Below are 22961 nucleotides of genomic sequence, written 5' to 3'. Positions count from 1 at the left end.
GTTTGGTAATACTAGAGAATTTTTTAGTTTTTTAAAAAGATTTTATTTATTTGAGAGAGAGAGAGAGAGAGCACACAAGTTGGGGGAGGGGCAGAGGGAGATGCAGGCTCCCCCCTGAGCAGGAAGTCTGAGGCAGAGCTCAATCCCAGGACTCTGGGATCATGACCTGCACTGAAGGAAGGCACTTAACCAACTGAGCCACCCAGTTTCCCCAAGAAATTTCTAGTTTTATCTTTTCTGTGATGTGTTATTCCTTTCAGGAAACAGTGCATATTGTTAAATGAAGATGTTAATGCTAGGATTTAAGCCTTAAAACATCACTCACAGAACCCAGTGATGTTGGGGAAAATGCCAGAGGAGTATACTCTGGGGGGTCAATCCCTGTCCAGACACACTGAAAAATCTGTGGGAATGAAGGACTCTGGAAGATAGTCAAAGATTTACAGCAACCAAGCAAATGCTGAATCAGGAAAAAAGCCATCGAGACATGATAAGAGAGTATTGGGGGATTTGAACGTATTCTTGCCCAACTCCCTCCCTGGTCTTGAGGATGGCAGCTTGCATTCTAAGTGTGGGTTCCTGGTTCTGGAGGGAGGGGATTGGACCTTAGTCCCAAGGAATTGTGTTTGTCTGTTTGAACCTGTCTGGGGGCTCCCAGAAGGACTGCTTCTGTTTGGCCCACCTCTGGGAAGGAAACACTGGGGAATGAGTTACTTTGGAGAATAAGGCCTTTGACGTGTTCCCGTGTGCACCTGGGTATCTAGAAAACCATGTGCATGCCCGGGGCAGGGCTCAGAGTCAGAAAAGGCCTGAGAGGACCATAAGATTTCACCTCTGGTTAAGCATTAGGCTCAGAACGATAGAGGATAGAATGACGAGTTAGAGGATCAGTAAGGAAATGGAGCACTTGAACAACACTGTAAATCAATTAGGTCTAACAGACACTTAGAGAGCAGAGTTCATATTCTCAAGTGCTCACAAAGTACTCTCCAGGGTTGTCCACATGTCGGGCCATAAAACAAGTCTCAGTGAATTTTAAAAGATTGAAATCATGCAAAGTATCTTTTTTTTAAAAGATTTTATTTATTTATTTGACAGACAGAGATCACAAATAGGCAGAGAGGCAGGCAGAGAGAGAGAGAGAGGAGGAAGCAGGCTCCCTGCTGAGCAGAGAGCCCAATGCGGATGCGGGGCTCTATCCCAGGACCCTGGGATCATGACCTGAGCCGAAGGCAGAGGCTTTTTAACCCACTGAGCCACCCAGGCGCCCCATGCATCTTTTAAAAAAAGATTTTATTTATTTGTTGAGCGAGAGAGAGAGAGAGTTCATGCAAGTGGTGGGGAGGGAGCAGAAGGAGAGGGAATCTCATGCAGACTCCCCAGTGAGCACAGAGCCTGACTCAGGGCTCGACCCCATGATCCTGAGATCATGACCTGAGCCAAAATCAAAAGGCTGGATGCTTAACTGACTGAGCCATCCAGGAGCCCCTATAAAGTATTCTCTTTGCCATAATAGAATCAAACTAGAAATCAGTAACAGAAGTTGTATACCCACTTCATGCTATATACAAAAATTAACTTTAAAATTAAAGTCAATAAGAGCTAAAGCCATACAACTCTTAGAAGGAAATTTTGGAGCTAATTTTCATGACCTTGGATTTGGCAGTGGTTTCTTAAACATGGCACCAAAAGCACAAACAACAAAAGAAAATATAGATAATTTGATCTTAGCAAAATTAAAAGCTTCTGTGCATCAAAGGACTATCAAGAGAGTGAAAAGATAACCCATAGGCTGGGAGTATTTTAAAATATTTGCAAAGCATGTATATAATGTCCATAATATAAAAAGAATTCTTTCAACTCAACAGTAAAGAAGCAGTCTAAGGAAAAAGAGGCCAAAATTTTTTGGAAAAAAAAGTATCTTCAAAGAACATACACAAAGCACCAACAAGCACATGGAAAGATACTCAACATTACTAGTCATTAGGGACCTGCAAATCAAACCCACAATAAGATAACACTTCACACCTACCAGGACGATTATAATAAAAAAGAAACAGAACAAGTGTTGAGGATGTAGAGAAACTGGAACCCTCATACATTGCTGGGAATAAAATACCAACACATCTACAACATGGGTGAACTTGCAAGCATTATGGTAAGTGAAAGAAGGCAAATGAGACAAGATAGGGCATATGTGTATGATTCCATTTACACGAAATACCAAGAACTGGCCAATCCATAGAGACAGAAAATACATAACGAGCACTGAGGGACTGGGGAGAGGTGGAAATGGGGGAATGACTGCTAGTGTAGTTTCCTTTTGGGATAGTAAGAAAGTTCTAGAACCAGATAGTTCTGTGATGGTTACACAACATGGTGCACAAACTTTATGCCATTGAACCGTACCTTTTAAAATGGTAGATTTTATGTGTAGTTTGCAACAACAACAAAATGTTCCAGAGCAGTCCAGCTGCCATCTGATTCCACTTGATGCCATATGGAGTAGAATGAGTGCTATCTCAACCCTGCTCAAATTCCTGACATACAAAATTATGAGATGTAATTATGTGTTTTTAAAATTCCAACATAATTAACATAGTGTTAAATTAGTTTCAGTCGTACAATACAGTGATTCAACACTTCTTTACATTACTCAGTGCTCATCACGAGCTCTTAATCCTCTTTCCCTACTTGACCCTCCCTTCCACCTTCCTTCTGGCAACCACCAGTTTGTTCTCTAAATTTAAGTGTCTGTCGTTTTGTTTGTCTCTGTTTTTGTTTTTGTTCATTTGGTTTGTTTCTTAAATTCCACATATGAGTGAAATCATATGGTATTTGTGTTTCTCTGACTGGCTTATTTCACTTACATTATACCTTCTAGCTCCACCCATGCATGTCATTGCAAAATGTCAAGATTTCATTCTTTTTATGGCTGAGTAATATTTCATTACACACACACACACACACACACACACACACACCTTCATCTTCATTCATTTATTGATGGATGCTTGGCTTGCTTCCATATCTTGGGTATTTTAATAATGCAGTAATTAGAGGAGTGTATATATCTTTTTAAATTAGTGTTTTTGTTTTCTTTGGATACATACTCAGTAGTAGAATTACTGGATCCTTCGGTAATTCTATTTTTGATTTTTTGAGAGATGTATAACATTAAAAAAATCCTTGACTTCTGGTCTCTGGTCCTGCATGTAAAGAGCTTGGAAGGCATCACTCCATCCTAACAAGTGAAAACCTGAACAGTCTGAAAAGCAACAACTCTCCTTGGATCTGTAAGTGAGGGGAAGACACAGGGAAGACCAGTGCCCTCAAGATTGGAGAGACAGGCAAATAACGGTGTCATGGTTTATTGGAGCAGAGATTAATGACAGGAAACCACCATGAGGATGAAGGTTGGGGTAGAAAATCCCGAACTATAATCAACAAATTGTTGGGTGCTTAGTGTGAACATGTCTGAGAATTAAAAACTCCAGTCTTTGATGGTCAAGATGTCAGTTCTTCCCAACTTGATCTATAGATTCAATGCAAAACCAGTAAAAATCCTAACAAGTTATCTTCTGGATATTGACAAACTGATTCTAAGATTTATATGGAGAAGCAAAGGATCCAGAAGAGGCAACACAATATTGAAGGAAAAGAAGAAAGTTGGAGGACTGACCTTATCTGACTTCAAGACTTACTATGAAACTGCAATAATCGAGACAGTGGTATTGGCAAAAGAATAGGCAAATAGATAAATGGAACATAATAGAGAACTTGGAAATAGGCCCATAAAGAATAGTCAACTGATCTTTGACAAAGGAGTAAAGGCAATACAGTGGGGCCGAGACAGTCTCTTCTTCAACAAATGGTGCTGGAACAGCTAGACGTCCACAGATAAAACCAAACAAAACCAAACAAATTTAGATGCAGATCCTTCACAAAAATTAACACAAAATGGATCATAGACCATAGACTAAACTAGAAGATTACATAGAAGAAAATCTAGAAGACTCTGGGTGTGATGATGACTTTCTAGATATAGTACCAAAGGCACTATTAATGAAAGAAAAATTGACAAGCTGGACATCATTAAAATTAAAAGCTTCTTCCCTAAAAAAAAAAAAAAAAAAAAAAAAAACTTCTTCCCTGTGAAAGACAATGTCGTGAGATTGGGAAGTCAAGCCACAAACCGGGAGAAAAGATTTGCAAAAGATATATGTGATAAAGGACTTCTCTCAAATTTTTAAAAAGATTTTATTTATTTATTTGACAGACAGAGATCACAAGCAGGCAGAGAGGCAGGCAGAGAATTAGAGAGGAGGAAGTAGGCTCCCTGCCAAGCAGAGAGCCCGATGCAGTGCTCGATCCCAGGACCCGGAGATCATGACCTGAGCTGAAGGCAGAGGCTTAATCCACTGAGCCACCCAGGCATCCCGATAAAGGGCTTTTCTTGAAAACATTAAAAGAACTCTTAAAATTATAAGAAAACAATAGAACCTAACTAAAAAAAAAAATGGGCCAGAGATAACAGACATTTCACCAAAGATGATATACAGGTAGCAAATAAGTATATGAAAAGATGATTCATGTCCTATGTCATTAGAAAATTGCAAATGAAAACAACTATGAGATACTGCTATGCTCCTACTAGAAAGGTCAAAATCCAGAGCACCGACACCTGGACCAAATGCTGGCAAGGATGTGGAGCAACAGAAACTCTCACTCATTGCTTGTGGGAACACAAAATGGTACAGTCACTTTGGAAGACAGTTTGTCAGTTTCCTACAAAACTAAACACGCTCTTGCCATACCATCTTGTAATCACTCTCCTTTGGTATTTATCCAAAGTAGTTTAAAGCTTACGGCCACACAAAAACTTGCACCTCAGTCAGTGTTTATTGCAGTTTTACTCTTAATTGCCCGAACTTGGAAGCAACCATTGTCCTTCAGTAGGTGAAGGGGGTAAATAAACTGCTACCTTCACACAATGGAATATCAGTGCTAAAAAGAAATGATCTATCATGGTATGAAAATACATCGAGAAAACTTAAATGCGTATTAATAAGTGAAAGCAGCCAATATGAAAAGTGCATTTACTGCATGATTCCCGCTATCCTCCGTTTTAGAAAAGGCAAAACTCTGGAGACAATAAAATGGATAGTGGTTGCCCGAGGTTGGAGAGATTGAGGAGAAATGAATGGACCAAGCACAGAGGATTTTTAAAAAGAATTATTTATTTATTTAATATGGAGAGAGAGAGAGCATGGGGGCAGGGGAAGAGGGAGAGGGAGATAACGAGTCCCAAGCAGACTCCACATTGAGTGGGGAGCATGATGTAAGGCTGCATCTCACAACCTCGATATCATGACTTGAGCCAAAGCCAAGCCTCAGATGCTTAACTGACTGTGCCACCCAGGCGCCCCAGCACAGAGGACTTTTAAGGTAGTGAAAATACTCTGTGTGATACTATAAGGGTGGGTACATGTTATTATACATTTACCCAAACCCAAAGAATGTGCCACACCAAGACTGAACCCTAACATAAACTCTGGACTTTGGGTGGTACTGATGCGCCATTGCAGGTCCATCAATTGTAACACAAGTCCCACTCTGGAGGGGGATGCTCATAGTAGGGGAGGCTGTGCATTGTGGGGTTGTGGGATTAGGAGGTCAGGCCTTTGGGGGGGTGACTAAGTCATGGGGGTGAGGCCCTCCTGAATGGGATTAAATTTTTAATAAAAGAGACCCCAGAGAGCTCTCTTGTGCTCTTTCTGTTGCATGAGGACATAATGAGAATTGAGCAGTCTGCAACCTGGAGTAATCATGCTGGCACCTAGATCTCAGACTGGCACCTTCCAGAACTGCAAGAAATAAATTTATGTTGTTTTTAAGCCACCATGTCTGTGGTATCATGTTATAGCCACTTGAAATAAGACATTGCCAATCAGTAATGGTATTTGTTTATGCTGGATTTGAAACGTTGAACTGAACAACAAATTGTAAAAGATGAAATTCAAAGGTGCTTCTATCTACAAAATATCAGCATAGGGAAGACTACCAGACTCTAGAAGCCAGTGATATAAGGAGGCTTAATAAGATTTAGTCATCCTGAGGGATGCCTGGGTGGCTCAGTGGGTTAAAGCCTCTGCCTTTGGCTCAGGTCAGGATCCCAGGGTCCTGGGATCAAACCCAGCATTAGGCTCTCTGCTCCACAGGGAGCTTGCTCCACCCCTCTTTGCCGCCTGCCTCTCTGCCTACTTGTGATCTCTGTCAAATAAATAGATAAAATCTAAAAAAAAAAAAAAAAAAAGATCTAGTCATCCTCCTGTCTGTATCAGTCAACTAGAGATGCAGAAAAAGTAGGGGATGAATATGTTGTTGTTGCTGGTGATGCTGGTACAAAAAATTGGTCTTATTTATCCAATTGTGGAATGTGGTTAAGATGTCTCTAAAAGGGTGCTGTCACCTCAACTCTGGTGGGGGGAAAACTCATGGACTAAAACCCACAAACTTGATCTGGAACCCCAAAGGAACAAACAAATGCATTACCATTCTTGTTGCCTCTGACCTTGGTAACAAGGGTATCTGCAGAATACAGGGCCCAGCCTCATGGGGCTAAACAGAAACATCCATGAGATAGAGAAACTGAGGGAGAATCCAGGATAAAGTCGAGACATGGCAGGGCCAGCTGCTGACTCTGGCCAACAGGTGAATTAGCAGACCAGAAACAATGTGTGTGAGCTACAAAATGGCGATGGCTCCTCTTCTGCCATGCCCTTCAGTCTCTGGAAACCTCCTGTGGCACACTCTGAGTGGAAATAGCCAGTGGAAGCGTTTGTAATGTGTGTCATCTGACCAAGTGAACACATTACAGTCGACGCCCGCTTGTGTGTTTGGCACCTGTGAACATCTCTTTAAACCACACTTCATCTTGACGTAAAGGCAGTAATGAAACCAGATTCCTGGCTTATGACAGAACATGTTGACCATTTTCCTAAAGAGGGTACAAAGCTCAATTTTTGCCTTTAGGTCTTTGTCATTCTTTGGCTGCCTAGATCACCCCTGCCTTTATTTTAAAAAATTTTTTTGAAAAGAGTGCATGAGTGCCAGGTGGAGTGGTGGCGGGGGAGGGGCAGAGGGAGAGAGAGAATTTTTTTTTAAGATTTTATTTATTTATTTGACAGAGAGAAATCACAAGTAGTCGGAGAGGCAGGCAGAGAGAGAGAGAGGGAAGCAGGCTCCCTGTTGAGCAGAGAGCCCGATGTGGGGCTTGATCCCAGGACCCTGAGATCATGACCTGAGCCGAAGGCAGCGGCTTAACCCGCTGAGCCACCCAGGTGCCCGAGAATCTTTTTTTTTTTTTAATTTTTATTAACATATAATGTATTATTTGCCCCAGGGGTACAGGTCTGTGAATTGTCAGGCTACACATTTCACAGCACTCACCACAACCCTTTCCAATGTCCTTAACCCAATCATGCCCAGCACAGAGCCTGCTGCGGGACTTAATCTTATGACCCTGAGATCATGACCTGAGCTGAAACCAAGAGTTGGACGCTTAACCAACTGAGTCACACAGGCACCTCTCCTCTGCCTTTATTTTTTTTTTAAGATTTTATTTATTTATTTAATTGACAGAGAGAGAGAGAGAGAGAGAACGAACACAAGCAGGGGAAGTGGGAGAGGGAGAAGCAGGATCCCCGCTGAGCAGGGAGCCTGATGCAGGGCTCCATCCCAGGATCCTAGGATCATGACCTGAGCTGAAGGCAGATGCTTAACCAACTGAGCCACCCAGGTGTGCCCCTCCTCTGCCTTTAATATCCTGCATCTTGAATACTGAGAAATAAAGTTACTTCACATTAACACATTCTAAGTTAGTGGCTAAGGGGATGAGGGGATGAAACCCAAAAATATTGGGTGGGGCTCCTGGGTGGTGTTGAGCATCTGCCTTTGGCTCAGATCATGATCCCAGGGTCCTGGGATTGAGCCCTGTGTCAGGTTCCCTGCTCAGAGGGGAGTCTGCTTCTCCCTCTGTTCCTCCCCTCCAGCTCATGCTCTCTATCCTTCAAATAAATAAAATCTTAAAAAAATAAAAAAGCATTTGGTTATTCTGTATGTAAACTTATGCATATCAAAGTAAGGAAGTAATATTCATAATTATTACAGTCCTTGACTCTACAAATGGTTGTGTGGTCACTTCTCTCATTACTCACTCCACATTCCCTTAGCTCTCAGCAAGCACCTTGCCTGGTGATGGTCCTGTTCCTATTGGGGTGACCCAAACTTTCTCTACCGAGGTTCATGGCCATTAGCAGTCCTGAATGAATTAACTTGGTGTAGTTTCCATTGACCAAAGTAAGTGGATGTGGGCGTATTGACATGGGAGTAGCTCGTGTGTTGCCCACATACACCTGCTTACTCCCCTTCTGACCAAGAGTCCCTGAATCAATCAAACCCCACACCTGACTTGGTCAAAGATCCAAAAGCTCGTGTATGAAGGGGGAGGCTTCTTAAGGAAGCGCCCTTCTAAAACATTTTCTGTTATTATCTTTCTCCCACACATACCCAAAGGGGCCTGCATCCCTTTACCAGGGTGACCGTCTGTTGGGGACAAGAAATAATCAGATTTGTCCATAATTAGAGGACCCTGGCTCCAAACCAGAACAAATTAGAGGACCCCGGCTCCAAAACCAGCACAAACCAAAACATCATTCTGGTCCTTTGGAATAACACTGGGCTTACTACTGGCCTTAGTAGGACTGAAGGCTTGACCAGGGGACACCTCGTCCCCATGCCACCTGAGCTGTCCGTCCTAACCCGGGTGCTCTCTGACACACCAAGTCATCGCCGTGGGTGTGCACAGAAGCACCCTTTTCCAAATGGAAGTGGTGTGTGCAAGATCAGCCCAAGCAGGTCCCGAAGCCATGAGGGCTTTGCACGAGGAAGTGGCCCCAAACCCATGGCTCTGAGTCCTGCGACCTTCACTTCTTTCTCTTGCTCAGGAGAATTCCAAGATGTTCCCCATGACCTTTGCCCTCTGGTGTTCTCCCACATTACAGGACAAAAGTGACTTCGCAGATGGAACTGAGACTACTGATCATCTGACCCTTGTAGTGGGATGAATGGGAGCGCCCAGCCGCCCTCCTGAGCCTTTGAATCAGTGTCCTCCAGCTGGTGGCTGCGCCCAGGGAGTTAGAAATCTAAGAATTTGTTGTGTCATCGCTCCCTTGGAGACAACAGAGCCACATGAAAAGGGCCGAGAGTGACCTCTAGAGGTGACACTGAGCCCTTGCTAACAACCTGCGAGAAATGCAGCATCTGTCTGATAGCACAAAGGACTTGACTTCCACCAAAGATGCGAATGAATTCGGAACCGCGTTCCACCCCAGATCTTCCAGACGAGTGCCCAGCTCGGCTGAAATCAGATTTCTGAGCTACAGGACCCTGCGAGAAGAGAGAACAAATATTCTTTCAAGCCTCTAAGTTTGGTATGATTTTTGAAGCCGTGAAAGTGGGGGTAATTTGTCACACAAAATAAAAAAATGAATAAATAGCCTCCCGGAATGGGGATTCGCAGACGCTCATGTGGATTTCGCTAAAACCAGTTGGCTAGAGAAGCAATACGTGCAGCCTGGATTCTAGAGAGTTCTTCCTGATATGCAGGCACTGCCTATTCCAGTTTCCTTCCAGAACAAGAGAGAAACAGCATAAATAATTTACAGTCTCAGGCACTGGATTTTATACTTAGTTTACTATGTAGCCTATAGGAGGAGGCATTTCAGGGTCGGTGGAGGCAGGGCCTGTGAAAATCCGCTCCAGCATACAGGCAAGAACACGGGCAAATCCTGTCTAATTAACTGGTTTCAGAACCGTGCTAGTTAACCCAAGCCTGGCAACAACCAGAAGAGCCTTCACTCAAGAGAGATGGCTCCGTCCCGCTAGAGACGGGGAGCTTTGGGCTGTTGTCGCCAGCACTGTTCTCACTGCCCCCTCCTCAGCACCGTGGTGGCCTTGAAACCAAGGACCTCGCGTCCACAGTGGCTCGGAACACCAGCGACAGTCAGCCACTGGAGGGGACTAACCTAATGGGACCTCCCCGCAAATCTCTGTTCCCACACTCTTGTCACTATTTGACGTGCCCGGTGACTCCACCCCCGGGCTCGTCCATCACTGACCAGTGTGAGAGCTCGCTCTGAGCAAACAGCCATTTACTATCTGAAGGTGCAGGGTAGGAGTTCCAGTAGGGAGTGTTGGACAGAAGGGATGGTGGTGGGCAAAGTTGTCTCTGATATCACAAGCAATACTTCCAATTATTCACCTAGGAATAATGTATGCTGAAGATTTCTGCAGATATATTTTCATTTTTTAAATTTGTGTAGATTTATATATCCTCCTTAAGAAATGCTTTTAACTCTTTCTTCATGTATTCTTGTTGCTTTTTGTCCCGGTTTTTTTTTAATTCTTTGGGATGATCAAGTTACACTCCTTTTGTAGTGTGTTAATAGAGTGCCTAGTTATATTGCCTGTAAGCTCCAAATTTACTCTTGTCCTGCTCTGCGGAAATGTTCTGGGGCCTTTAAATTTTTCTTGTTGCTGTTGTTACTAATGTCTGCCTGTAGAGGGCGCCAAAGTCAAGGGAAAAGTTTCGCTTTCTCGTTCTGGGCAGTGGGCACAGCAGGCTGCTGGGGGCGTGAGGCTTCTCCAGCACCAGGCTGTGCACCGCACACAGCTTCTCCGGGGTCGGGGTGCTGCGGGGCAGCGTGGCCAACAGCACACCAAGTCCTGCAGCTGCCCTTACACCTCCCTGGGGCAGTGATAATAGATCAGAGTCTTCTGGTTGAGCAGGACTTTGCCTTGTGTGCTCTCAGCCCCGACAGGATACTTCCTGGGTGCTCCTTCTCAGCTCTGAGCAGCAGTCTTCCTTGCGGGAGCTCACTCGATCCTTGGGGAATTCCACCTCGAGTGTTTTAACTCAGCCGAGGAATGATGTTCTGTGTGGGGGTTGGGGGGGGAGCGGCAGTGGGCTTTTCTTTGAATGTTCTATCTCTGCAATGGCCGGGCGAAGAGTGGGAGGATAGGCTGTCTTGGGTGCCACAACAGAGGCCCACAGACTGGGTGGCTTAAGAAACGACAGCAATTTATTTCTTACAGTTTTTTTTTTTTTAAGATTTAATTTATTTATTCAATAGAGATCACAAGTAGGCAGAGAGGCAGGCGGTGGCGGGCGGGGGGCGGGGGGGGGGAAGCAGGCTCCCTGCGGAGCAGAGAGCCCGATGCGGGGCTCGATCCCAGGACTCTGGGATCATGACCTGAGCCGAAGGCAGAAGCTTTAGCCCACTAAGTCACCCAGGCGGACCCCCCCCCCCTTTTTAAAGATTTATTTATTTATTTATTTAACAGTATTTCTTAAAGTTCTGAGGCTGGACGTTCAAGACCAGGGTGCCAGCATGGACAGGTTCTGGTGAGGGGCCTCTGCCGGGTGGCAGACAGCTGACTTCTTCTATCCTCACACAACAGAAAAATAACCTCTTCTTACAAGGGCCCTAATCTCACTCCCGCAAAGGTGGAGCCATGTAATTACCATGGAAGCGGAGCCCTTATGACGGAATGACCTCTCCAAAATCTCACCTGCAAATACCGCTATCCTGGGATTAAGATTTCATATATGAATTTAGGGAGGTAGGCACAAACATTTAGCCCATTGCAAGTGCTCTCTTTCAATTCTGGGGACAGTAGCTCCTTGTATCTGCTTTTCCTCTACTTAGAGTTCTGCTTACTTCCTCCCCGTCAATCTCTTGTTACTCTTTTCCCCCCTATTTGAGTTAATAATTCTTTATATTAAACATGTAAATGTTTAAACAGTAATGTTCAGATTACTCTGTGATTTCTCTCTACGGATGTGATGCCCTCTGAAACAGAGCTGGGGCTGCAGGCAGGATGGTTCCTGGAGGTAGACCCTTAAGATGAGATTTTGGGGTTGGTTTCACGGGGCCTTTGGGCTTGAGGGCAGTGCTTTGCTTCTTGCCAGTGGTCAATGGGATAAAAGTAATCCATGGCATGTGGTGATGCCACAATTTTTCACATTGTCACAATGGATGGTTGTGATTAAGTGCCAACTGAGGCACAGAGGAACCTGTGTGTCAATCCAGAAATGTATGAGAGTTCCAGCTACATCGAATTCTCACAAACATAGCTATTCTGGTGGGTGTTTAATGGCATTTCGTTGTGGCTTTGACTTAAATTCCTCTGCTGATTAATGAGTTATTCTTATTTGTCAGTTTAGTGGTCATTTGCAGATGTCCTTATGAAGTTCCTTTTCAGGCAATTGGTTCATCTTTGGCGGGGGGTTGCCTTTTTCTTATCAATTTCTGAACTTAAGTCTTATCAATTAAGTTCTGAACTTAAATCTTTTCTCATACGTATATGCTATGAATATATATCTTCTGTGAGTTCCTGGTTTACTTTTTCACTCTCTTAATAATGTCTTTTGATGAAAAGAGGTTCTTAATGAAATCCAATTAATCAATTTAGATTTGTTTTTGTACCCTGTTTAAAAATCTTTGCTTACCGCAAAGTCATGAAGATGATGTCACAAGTTTTCTTCTAGATTTCTGATGCATCAGAAATAAATTTTGTGTATGGAAAGTTGTAAAGATCAAGGTTCATTTTCCCCATATGGTTATCTAGTGTACTTATAAAAAGATTCTCAGGGCACCTGGATAGCTCAGTCGGTTAAGTGTCCAACTCTTGATTTTGGCTCAGGTCATGGTCTCACGGTCGTGACATTGAGCCCCTTGTTGGGCTCTGCGCTGGGCATGGAGTCTGCTTAAGATTCTCTCTGTTCCTCTCCCTCTGCTCCCCACTCCCTATGGCATGCATTCTCTCTCTTTCTCTAAAAAAAATAATTTCCACAAGGATATATAGTTATGTTTTTCTGTGAATTTTTCTATTTCACCTATATTTTCAAATTTAATATAAAGTTCACAGTACTCACCATCCCCTCTTAAAAAATCTTTACTGGATCCTTAGTTATCTTTCCCTTTTCATTCCTAGTATTACTTATTGGTAGATAATCTTTCTCTTGATTAACCTCATTAAAGGCTTGTCAGTGTTTTTGTTGTTCTCAAAGGACAAACTTTAGATTTTGTTGATTTTCTTTATTGCAGTTTCTTTTTCTATTTCATTAATTTCTGCTCTATCTTTACTAGCTCCTTCTTTCTACTTTCTCTGGATTTAGTCTACCTTTCTTCCAACTTCTTCTTTTTTTAAGATTTTATTTATTTATTTAACAGAGAGAGATCAAAAGTAGGCAGAGAGGCAGGCAGAGAGAGAGACAGAGGAGGAAGCAGGCTCCCGCTGAGCAGAGATTCCCAATGCGGGACTCGATCCCAGGACCCTGAGACCATGACCTGAGCTGAAGGCAGACGCTTAACCCACTGAGCCACCCAGGCGCCCCTTTCTTCCAACTTCTAACACTGGACAATGATAACTGATTGTCAGTCTTTTTTTCCTTTTTTATTTTTATTTTTTTAAAAGATTTTATTTATTTATTTGAGAGAGAGAGAGAGAGAGAGAGAGAGAGAACGCACAAGATGGGGGAAGGGCAGAGGGAAAGGGAGAAGCAGACTCCCCGCTAAGCAGAAGGCCTGATGTGGGGCCCAATCCCAGAACCTTGAGATTGTGACCTGAGCCGAAGGCAGACGCTTAGCCAACTGAGCCACCCAGTTACCCCATTTCCCCCATTTTTAACAAAAGAGCATACGGAAAGCTATACCTTTGAGGTCCACTTTCATAGCATCCAGAAAGTTCTGTTACATAATATTTTCCTTATTCATTTCTATGTATTGGTTTAGAAGAGTGTTTAAAAACCTCTAAATACATTTTCCTTTTGCTTTTGACTTCTAATTTAATTTCATTTTGCTTAGAGAGTATGGGCTGTATGAAACTATGTATTTGAACATTGATGAGACTGTGGCCATTTTAAAAAAATTTTTTATTTATTTTGTTAAAATTTCTTTTCAGTGTTCCAGAATTCATTGTTTATGCACCACACCCAGTGCTTCCATGCTGTGGCCATTTTTCTAAGTATGCTTGAAAAGAATTTATACTATGATTTTTGGCCATAAATTGAACTTGCTAATTGTATTATTAACATTTATCCATTTACTCATCTTTTGTCTGTTTGAACTAACAATAATGTAGAGAATTATGTTAAAAATCTTCTGCAATGAAGGTGAAATTTTCAATTTCCTTCAGTAGTTCTGTTTATTCTTGCTTTATATATTTTTGAGGCTGTTATATTAGATTCATGCAAGTGGACAACTCTTAAACATTCCTGGTGAAATTAAATCTGATTATTTTATCATGACCTTTGCACAGTAATAATGCATTTTAAAGTCTCTTTTTATCTGGTATTAATATAACTAACTACCTCTGCTTTCTATTGATTAATATTTGCCAGGTATAAAAATATTTGCCAGGTATAAAATATTAATTTTTAAATTTCAATCATTCCATGTTCTCAACTTTAAATGTTTCTCTTTTAAAGAATGTATAAGTAGAATTAAAAAAAAAATCCCTACTGGTAACCTTCACTGGCAAGTTTAGTTTTGTTTATATTTATTATTACAAATAATATTTGTATTTGTATTTAGCAAGTTAGTTTGTGCTTTTTCTTTGTATTTCTTTGTGCTTACTTTCTCCTTAACTTTGAATTTTGTTAAAGATTTTATTTATTTATTTATCAGAGAGAGAAGGATAGAGAGAGAAAGCACACAAGCAGCAGGAACAGCTGGTTTTCCCCATTGAGAATGATATTTGCCGTGGGTTTTTCATAGATGGCTTTGATGATATTGAGGTACATACTTCCCTCTTAGTACCACCTTTGCTGTACCCCAAAGGTTTTGAATAGTTGTGTTTTCATTTTCATTTGTTTCCATGAATTTTTAAAGTTTTTCTTTAATTTTCTGGCTGACCCATTCATTCTTTAGTAGGATGCTCTTTAGCCTCCATGTATTTGAATTCTTTCCAAATTTCTTCTTGTGATTGAGTTCCTGTTTCAAAGCATTGTGTTCCAAAAATAAGCAGGGAATGATCCCAATCTTTTGGTACCAGTATGTGATTTGTATCCCAGTATGTGATTTATTCTGGAGAATGTTCCATGTGCACTTGAGAAGAATGTGTATTCTGTTGCTTTAGATGGATTGTTCTGAATATATCTGTGAAGTCCATCTGGTCCAGTGTGTCTTTCAAAGTCCTTGTTTCCTTGTTGATCTGCTTGGATGATCTGTCCATTGCGGTGAGTGGGATGTTACTGTTCCCTGTTATTATTGTATTATTATTGATGTGTTTCTTTGATTTTGTTATTAATTGGTTTATATAATTGGATGCTCCCATGTTAGGGGCATAAATACTTACAATTGTTAGATATTCTTTTTGGCTAGACCCTTTAATTATGATATAGTGTCCTTCCTCATGTCTTATTACAGTGTTTGGCTTAAAATCTAATTTGATAGAAGGATTGCCACCCCAGCTTTCTTTGATGTCCTCTGACTTCCCCATGAGGATGCAAGTTCCATAAGGGTAGGGACTGTTTCTGTCTGTCTGGTTCCCTGCTGATCTCCCAGCATTTGGCAAGGTTCCTGGCACAGAGAAGGCTGAGCATTTGAAGTAGAGGTGTTGGACTTGGAGTAAAAGGGAATTCACCTTTTTGAAACAGAAAAGACAAATGAGGAAGATCATATACTGACTGGGATTTTTGGTGATAGAGTGCCAAAATCAGACATCTTGACATCAAGTGAGATGTTCAGCTTTCCACCTTGTAAAGGGCATCAAGGAGGCATTAAATCATGAGTGCCTGGGCTCTGTGAATGTGTATTTATTAGTTGTGCTGTCCAACCACATTTTTGTATGAATTCATAGTGCCAAGAGAGAAAAGATGATTTATTGTATAATCTTTACAGAGCCCTATTTGTGGGATCTGACATTTCCACTTGGTACATACTCCTGCTTTATGAAATAAATAATTTTCTCAAAACTGCAGAGGACAGGGATGTCCCTGTGGGAGTGAAAAAATACACCTACCTCAGAGCTCAATCTCTTAACTGGTTTCCACGTGCTACTGTCACTCACGATGTCCATGAAAAGAAGGCAGAAAGTCATCCAACCCCACCTGATGGATTCTTGCCAAAAGCTGCTGCGCCAGAAGTTACGAACAGGGCAGGAGCTGGTATTCCACCCAACCAACTGGAATCTCCCACTGATGACTTCACTAAAGATGGCCTGATTCCCAAACCTGGCAGTGATTCACTTGGAGGAGGAACCAAAAACTGCAGAGGCTCTGCAGGTGACCCAAAAGGTCCAGCAATGTCTTCACCAGGAGCAGTGCCAAATACATTGCAAATAAGTCCTGCTGTGGCAAAGAAAATTAATGATGAGATAAAATATCAATTAATGAAGGAAGTTCAGAAGTTTGGGCGAAGCAAGTAGTGAAAGAATGGCTCTAATAAAACCATGGGAAGTCTGTCTCATTCCATGATTTAGAATATTCAACCCACCTCTTGAACTCATCCTTTGACCATATTGGGCTTTTATATAATTTAGGGTGATTTCTCTTGAATTGGTCTCAAAATTCCTAAGTACACTTTGCTTGGTTAGTGTTTACAATCGTTTCCTTAGTAAGCATTCAAAACACAAACACCATGTATCCCTCTAGCCCATGAGGAATGATTACTGACAGAGTGGATGCACTAAGGTGGAATTCTAGACCATCTTCATGTTTTTAAAAATGTTGAATTTTTTAAAAAATGATTTTCAGAGTATGAAAGGATTTTCACTTTGATTGAAGAAGTTCAAGGACCTCTTGCAGTCAAGAAACAATTTGTTGAATTCACCATCATGGAAGCTGCAAGGTAGGTATAAACAAAGAACTCTCCACTTTCTTTTTTTTTTTAAAACTCTCCAGTTTTTTCAAACAGTTGTGTTCAGTGCTGAACAGGGTCACAAAAAAGCCCCAGCACTCAATCATAGTTCATGCTCATTTCCCTAAGCATATTGGTGAATATTATCCTAGTCTAACCTATTCTTTCAAGCCCATAGAATATCCCTGTTCACTATAACTGGTGTGGGCATAGGCCCTCAATTGACACTCTTGACATTTTTCCAAGAAGACACATTTTCCTATTCCCATGGAGACTGTAAGCTCTATTGTGTATCCACTACTATCTCTTACATATTAGAGATGTGTTAGATAGCCTCTGTACTTGTATTTGTCTTTACTTTCAGGTTTTATTTTTTTTTAAAGATTTATTTATTTATTTATTTGACAGAGAGAGAGAGAGAGAGAGAGAGAGATCGCAAGTAGGCAGAGAGGCAGGCAGAGAGAGAGGGGGAAGCAGGCTCCCTGCTGAGCAGAGAGCCTGATGCGGGGCTCGATCCCAGGACCCTGGGATCATGACCTGAGCCGAAGGCAGAGGCTTTAACCCACTGAGCCACCCAGGCGCCCCTACTTTCAGGTTTTAAAGAGGTGTCTTAATTCAGCAACTTGAGAAGGTATTAGAAAAAATAGAATCCTGCCCCCATCTCAAGAAAGTTAACCACCAGGAAAGAAAAAAAAATTGTGTTCTTGCAAAGACCAGTGAGAAACAAGGATGAACTTTCTATGCTGTATGATGGAATGAGATAATGCTGAAGCCCTCCTAAAACGTTGTAGTCAAGAAAATTGTAGTCAAGAAAAGGCTAAGAAAAAAGGCAGTGGAGATTTGAAATTTTATGGTTCTCTCTCAGTATAAGTTGGGCTGTAGCCCTAACAATTTTCCATGAAAGCAGTTTGTTGTTTGTTTTTTTCTTTGTTCTCTTACCTGAGGAGGGGGATGTTATTAACTTACCAAGCTCAATGATATTATAGTCCTGAGTTCTGTAGCAGGTCACATGGTTGTAGCTGGAATTTATAACTGCTTCCTTTCACTGCCCACCTCTTATTCTTTTTGCCCTGAGTCAGAACCTCAGCTGGTCATGGTGCTTTGGCTGATAGAGTGACTCAAGACTTCATTGCTGAAGGGTCTGGGCCATTTGATGTCCTTCCTTAAATGGGTTGTTGCCATTTTCCACAAACTTGAAACACAAAATGAGAGAGTAGTAAGAAGCTCTCCAGACACATTGGGTGTACCCCCTCTTAGTTCCTTGTGTAGCAGGAACCCAGATACTCTTTGATTGCCAGCCAGTAGGGGACTCCCTTCTTTGCCTCTGGATTGAGACGGCTGAGGGGACCAAAATGTCTAGCTGGCAGTCCCAGTTCCCTCTCATTGGCATCACTGGTGTGTTCCTTGGTGAAATCATGTCTCCCTCTGGGATGAAGACCTTTGGTTTGGCTAAGCCTGAAGTCATAAAGGTGGGAAGAATTTAGGGATAAACTATGACATGAGGCTCTTCCATTTTTCACCCCTGGATTTCAAGACCCATGAATCCTGACTGTAGGAGAAAAATCAAATTATGCTGGATGCTGATATACAATAGATACTGTTTCTGAGAAGTCATGATTTCTGGCATAATCTTCATCCCTGCCACATTGGTGACTTTGTACTTGAGCTCACTGGGGATGATACAAATGCTGTAGAAAGAAGCTGATTGATACCTAGATAATGAATACCTTATTCATTAGATTATTAAACTTCTGCACCAGCAAGATTATTTGCTGATCACCCATGCGACACACTTATCTTTTTTTTTAATTTTTATTTTTTATAAACATATATTTTTATCCCCAGGGGTACAGGTCTGTGAATCGCCAGGTTTACACACTTCACAGCACTCACCCAAGCACATACCCTCCCCGATGTCCATAACCCGACCACCCTCTCCCAACCCCTCTCCCCCCAGCAACCCTCAGTTTGTTTTGTGAGACTGCGAGTCACTTATGGTTTGTCTCCCTCCCAATCCCATCTTGTTTCATTTATTCTTCTCCTACTCCCTTAACACCCCATGTTGCATTTGCACTTCCTCATATCAGGGAGATCATATGATAGTTGTCTTTCTCCGCTTGACTTATTTTGCTAAACATGATACCCTCTAGTTCCATCCACGTCATCGCAAATGGCAAAATTTCATTGCTTTTGATGGCTGCATAGTATCCCATTGTGTATATATACCACATCTTCTTTATCCATGCATCTGTTGATGGACATCTAGGTTCTTTCCATAGTTTGGCTATTGTTGACATTACTGCTATAAACATTTGGGTGCACGTGCCCCTTCAGATCACTACGTTTGTATCTTTAGGGTAAATACCCAGTAGTGCAATTGCTGGGTCATAGGGTAGTTCTATTTTCAACATTTTGAGGAACCTCCATGCTGTTTTCCAGAGTGGCTGCACCAGCTTGCATTCCCACCAACAGTGTACGGGGGTTCCCCTTTCTCCACATCCTCGCCAGCATCTGTCTTTTCCTGACTTGTTAATTTTAGCCATTCTGACTGTGTGAGGTGATGTCTCATTGTGGTTTTGATTTGTATTTCCCTGATGCTGAGTGATATGGAGCACTTTTTCATGTGTCTGTTGGCAATCTGGCTGTCTTCTTTGCAGAAATGTCTGTTCATGTCCTCTGCCCATTTCTTGATTGGATTATTCATTCTTTGGGTGTTGAGTTTGCTAAGATCTTTATATATTTTGGACACCAGCCCTTTATCTGATATGTCGTTTGCAAATATCTTCTCCCATTCTGTCAGTTGTCTTTTGGTTTTGTTAACTGTTTCCTTTGCTGTGCAAAAGGTTTTGATCTTTATGAAATCCCAATAATTCATTTTTGCCCTTGCTTCCCTTGCCTTTGGCGATGTTCCTAGGAAGATGTTGCTGCGGCTGAGGTCGAAGAGGTTGCTGCCTGTGTTCTCCTCAAGGATTTTGATGGATTCCTTTCTCACATTGAGGTTCTTCATCCATTTTGAGTCTATTTTCATGTGTGGTGCATGGAAATGGTCCAATTTCATTTTTCTGCATGTGGCTGTCCATATTTCCCAACACCATTTGTTGAAGAGGCTGTCTTTTTTACATTGGACATTCTTTCCTGCTTTGTTGAAGATGAGTTGACCATAGAGTTGAGGGTCTATTTCTGGGCTCTCTATTCTGTTCCATTGATCTATGTGTCTGTTTTTGTGCCAGTACCATGCTGTCTTGATGATGACAGCTTTGTAATTGAGCTTGAAGTCTGGAATTGTGATGCCACCAACTTTGGCTTTCTTTTTCAATATTCCTTTGGCTATTCAAAGTCTTTTCTGGTTCCATGTAAATTTTAGGATTAATTGTTCCATTTCTTTGAAAAAAAAAAGGATGGTATTTTGATAGGAATTGCATTAAATATGTAGATTGCTTTAGGTAGCATAGACATTTTCATAATATTTATTCTTCCAATCCAGGAGCATGGAACATTTTTCCATTTCTTTGTGTCTTCCTCAATTTCTTTCATGAGTACTTTATAGGTTTCTGAGTATAGATTCTTTGCCTCTTTGGTTAGGTTTATTCCTAGGTATCTTATAGTTTTGGGTGCAATTGTAAATGTGATTGACTCCTTAATTTCTCTTTCTTCTGTCTTGTTGTTGGTGTAGAGAAATGCAACTGATTTCTGTGCATTGATTTTATATCCTGACACTTTACTAAATTCCTGTACAAGTTCCAGCAGTTTTGGAGTGGAGTCTTTTGGGTTTTCCACATATAGTATCATATTATATGCAAACAGTGATAGTTTGACTTCTTCTTTGCCGATTTGGATGCCTTTAATTTCCTTTTGTTGTCTGATTGCTGAGGCTAGGACTTCTAGTACTATGTTGAATAGCAGTGGTGATAATGGACATCCCTGCCGTGTTCCTGACCTTAGCGGAAAAGCTTTCAGTTTTTCTCCATTGAGAATGATATTTGCGGTGGGTTTTTCATAGATGGCTTTGATGATATTGAGGTATGTGCCCTCTATCCCTACACTTTGAAGAGTTTTGATCAGGAAGGGATGCTTTACTTTGTCAAATGCTTTTTCAGCATCTATTGAGAGTATCATATGGTTCTTGTTCTTTCTTTTATTGATGTGTTGTATCACATTGACTGATTTGCGGATGTTGAACCAACCTTGCAGCCCTGGAATAAATCCCACTTGGTCGTGGTGAATAACCCTTTTAATGTACTGTTGAATCCTATTGGCTAGTATTCTGGTGAGAATTTTCACATCTGTGTTCATCAAGGATATTGGTCTATAGCTCTCTCTCTCTTTTTTTTAATGTTTTTAAGATTTTATTTATTTATTTGACAGAGAGAGATCACAAGTAGGCAGAGAGGCAGGCAGAGAGAGAGAGAGGAGGAAACAGGCTCCCTGCTGAGCAGAGAGCCCAATGTGGGACTCGATCCCAGGACCCTGAGATCATGACCTGAGCTGAAGGCAGAGGCTTAACCCACTGAGCCACCCAGGCGCCCCTATAGCTCTCTTTTTTGATGGGATCCTTGTCTGGTTTTGGGATCAAGGTGATGCTGGCCTCATAAAATGAGTTTGGAAGTTTTCCTTCCATTTCTATTTTTTGGAACAGTTTCAGGAGAATAGGAATTAGTTCTTCTTTAAATGTTTGGTAAAATTCCCCCGGGAAGCCATCTGGCCCTGGGCTTTTGTTTGTTTGGAGATTTTTGATGACTGTTTCAATCTCCTTACTGGTTATGGGTCTGTTCAGGCTTTCTATTTCTTCCTGGTTCAGTTGTGGTAGTTTATATGTCTCTAGAAATGCATCCATTTCTTCCAGACTGTCAAATTTGTTGGCGTGGAGTTGCTCATAGTATGTTCTTATAATTGTCTGTATTTCTTTAGTGTTAGTTGTGATCTCTCCTCTTTCATTCATGATTTTATTTATTTGGGTCCTTTCTCTTTTCTTTTTGATAAGTCTGGCCAGGGGGTTATCAATCTTATTAATTCTTTCAAAGAACCAGCTCCTAGTTTCATTGATTTGTTCTGTTGTTTTTTTGGTTTCTATTTCATTGATTTCTGCTCTGATCTTTATGATTTCTATTCTCCTGCTGGGTTTAGGGTTTCTTTCTTATTCGTTCTCCAGCTCCTTTAGGTGTGGGGTTACATTGTGTACCTGAGACCTTTCTTGTTTCTTGAGAAAGGCTTGTACCACTATATATTTTCCTCTCAGGACTGCCTTTGTTGTGTCCCACAGATTTTGAACCGTTGTGTTTTCATGAATTTTTTCAATTCTACTTTAATTTCCTGTTTGACCCATTCATTCTTTAGAAGGATGCTGTTTAGTCTCCATGTATTTGGGTTCTTTCCAAATTTCCTCTTGTGATTGAGTTCTAGCTTCAGACCATTGTGGTCTGAAAATATGCAGGGAATGATCCCAATCTTTTGATACCAGTTGAGACCTGATTTAGGACTGAGGATGTGATCTATTCTGGAGAATGTTCCATGTGCACTAGAGAAGAATGTGTATTCTGTTGCTTTGGGATTAAATGTTCTGAATATATCTGGTCCGGTGTGTCATTTAAGGGCTTTATTTCCTTGTTGATCTTTTGCTTGGATGATCTGTCCATTTCAGTGGGGGGGAGTGTTAAAGTCCCCTACTATTATTGTATTATTGTTGATGTGTTTCTTTGATTTTGTTGTTAATTGGTTTATATAGTTGGTTGCTCCCACTTAGGGGCATAGATATTTAACATTGTTAGATCTTCTTGTTGGACAGATCCTTTGAGTATGATATAGTGTCCTTCCTCATTTCTTATTATAGTCTTTGGATTAAAATCTATTTGATCTGATGTAAGGATTGCTACCCCTGCTTTCTTCTGATGTCCATTAGCATGGTAAATTGTTTTCCACCCCCTCACTTTAAATCTGGAGGTGTCTTTGGGTCTAAAATGAGTTTCTTGTAGGCAACAAGGGTTTTGTTTTTTTTATCCATTCTGATACCCTGTGTCTTTTGATTGGGACATTTAGCCC

The 22961-nt window shown here is 41.4% G+C and overlaps 1 pseudogene; it reads left to right on the top strand.

Moving 5' to 3' along the window:
- Positions 1–2134: 2134 nt before the first annotated feature.
- LOC106004288 lies at positions 2135–17658 on the top strand (annotated as a pseudogene).
- Positions 17659–22961: the final 5303 nt, after the last annotated feature.

The sequence above is a fragment of the Mustela putorius genome, unplaced genomic scaffold, assembly GCF_011764305.1.
Source record: "Mustela putorius furo isolate JIRA1106 unplaced genomic scaffold, ASM1176430v1.1 tig00003899_pilon_pilon_pilon, whole genome shotgun sequence".
In the NCBI taxonomy this organism is placed as follows: Eukaryota; Metazoa; Chordata; class Mammalia; order Carnivora; family Mustelidae; genus Mustela; species Mustela putorius.
Note: the sequence above shows the minus strand (reverse complement) of the source record. Positions and strands in the feature narration are given on the sequence as shown.